The sequence below is a fragment of the Lates calcarifer genome, unplaced genomic scaffold (assembly GCF_001640805.2).
Source record: "Lates calcarifer isolate ASB-BC8 unplaced genomic scaffold, TLL_Latcal_v3 _unitig_3868_quiver_3271, whole genome shotgun sequence".
Taxonomy (NCBI): domain Eukaryota; kingdom Metazoa; phylum Chordata; class Actinopteri; family Centropomidae; genus Lates; species Lates calcarifer.
In genome coordinates, this window is record NW_026116579.1 from 5584 (window position 1) to 8119 (window position 2536).

A 2536-nucleotide genomic window follows, 5' to 3' on the forward strand; every position below is an offset into this window, starting at 1 on the left:
CTGTAAAAATAGATTAAAAAAAATAAAGTTTAAAAAATACATAAAATACTGCATGCTTTTTGTTGATGCAACAGGAATAAAAACAAAAAACATTTTTATATTTGCTGGTAGGAAGAACAGATTTTATTGGTTATAGCATGAAAAAAAATCAAATTTTCTCAGCACACATTAAAAAAAATAAATAAGCACATTGATCAACTTAAAAAATAAACATTCAACAGATCAACTGATAAATAGAAAAACAACTCAATAAAAAATATATTAATGATAAATAAATACCTCATAAATAAATAAATCTGTTTTAGTTAATCCCAAAAAATAAATACATGAGTAAACAAACAAGGCAGTACATAACTAAGCAATAAATAAATAAATAGCTCAATCACTTAGCAAATGAATGAGGAGATTCTTGGTCTGACAGGTGTTAGTTGGTGGTGAGCAGAGATGAAACCAGCTGGTGAGCTCTCATTAGATGGGTTTTGATTTTCTTCCTGATCAGCTCCCAGGATTCAGCACTGTGGCCCTAACACACACACACACACACCACACAACACACACACACACACACACACACACACACACAATATTATCATTAGAAACATCAGTAGATAGATAGATTAGATAGATAGATAGATAGATAGATAGATAGATAGACTTACCATTCGTTCTAGGACGTGGCCTGACAGTCTCTTGAAATACATGTGCAGCTTCTTGTTCTTCTTCTTGTGGCTGTGGCTCCCAGTCTAAATGAATCAAAGATCAAAAATCATGTTTAAAAAAACACAACTGACTCTTTCAGTCAACAGGATGTGGAGGAAGAGAAATCAGGCAGAGAGTGCTGATGCATTCAGTTTGAAATGTAAGGGAACAGGTGAGGCTGTTAATCCACCCTGACACTTACACAGGAGTGAAGGGCCGTCAGCCTGCTGGGTCACAATGTTGACAAAGTCCTTCACTGTGCTCTCCTCCATGATGCAGCACTGTGATCCTCCTCAAAACAGGACGGCCATCTCCTCCAGAACCTGCACTGTGAAACCAAGTTTATCCTCAGCCTGGAGGAGGAAGAAGAAGAAGAGTAATCAGATTACTACAGGGACACATTTCTGACAGTGTTTGACAGCTGAAGTTGAGCTGATGACTCACTGATGCTTTGGACGCCTGGCTGTACAGATCATTAGGGAAGGCCACAGTGTCCTCCACTTCAGCATCCTCAGTGCTGTTAGTGGAATTATTCACCTGCATCACACACACACACACACACACACACACACACACACACACATCATGTGTTGAAGTAAACACACAGTGAACTCACTCAGTGAAGATAATTCAGTGACTTTAAACAACACGTGAACAAGTGAACTCACCATGGTATCTAGTAGATCCAAAGAGTTTTCACTGTACTGTCTGAATTTATGATCCATCCACCTGCAGCTCAGTGAGGAGCCTGCACTGTACAGAGCCAGAAACAGGCAAACAAACAAATCCTGTTCAGCATTTTTTCTTTTTGAAAAAGTAGAAGTCTCCTCTGTATAGAGCAGGTTGAGATGTGTCCTGGTGTTGTGTTGGAGCAGACCTGCAGCTCCTCATTTATAACAGGACGCACCTATTTCATTTTCCCTGACTTAACACCTGTGGGAAACACTGAGCTGAACTGTGGCTTTCAACACGGCTTAAAGTTTAAAAGTCAGAATCAACCTCAAAAGACACAGCGTCACACATTTGAATCAGTGTCCTGGTGAAAGATTTGATCCCACAATTAAAGAATAAACAAATATCACAGAAAAAGAAAAAAAATCACGCCCCGTAGACCTACGTATTAAAATGCTCATAATAAAACCATATCAGGCTTTTTAATAGAAAAAAAAAACATTTTAAAAATCCATAAACTCAATCACAGCTCACTATTTATAATATTACAATAGTTTAATGTTCGATATTATAAATAACTGAATTATTATCGGGTTTTTATTATTAGAGCGATTTTTCAGGTAAAATATAATATTGGGAAACTCTTTGAATGAATTCCCAGTCACCAATAATGATTTACAATGATTTTAACATTGATCGATTTATTTGACTTTTGTTAGTTTACAGAGTTGCTTCGTGTTTTGAAGATTCCAGTCGATGTTTTTGTTGAAGTCATCACCTCTCTGTCAGTCTACTCTCTGTCCAATACGACCGTAAATGTCGTTTGAAAAATAAAGATCATTCTCTCAGAGTTTGAGTTGCATCATTAATTCTGTGTGGATCCATGATAATCATTGATTGTTAAAGCTGCAGGTGTGACTGTGATCATCAGGCGCCGTAAAGGGAAGTTCCTCTGCTGAGAAAATGAAAGTGGCTCCGTGACTGTGACGCTCGTTCACATCAACTGGTCAGTGACATTTCAACTTGTTTTCACTGGAACTTGGAGCATGAACCGTGAGAACCAGAGAGCCTGTAGAGAGGGGGTTCTCCTTCACCTGTTCACAACATTTTCAGTCTGATATCGATCAATATGAAAATCACGTGTGTCCATCTTTGTTTGATCAAA

The 2536-nt window shown here is 37.8% G+C and overlaps 1 pseudogene; it reads right to left on the reverse strand.

Annotated features, from left to right (window-relative positions):
• Nucleotides 1–338: 338 nt before the first annotated feature.
• LOC108894831 (interferon a3-like) lies at nucleotides 339–1424 on the reverse strand (annotated as a pseudogene).
• Between the last annotated feature and the right edge of the window lie 1112 nt (nucleotides 1425–2536).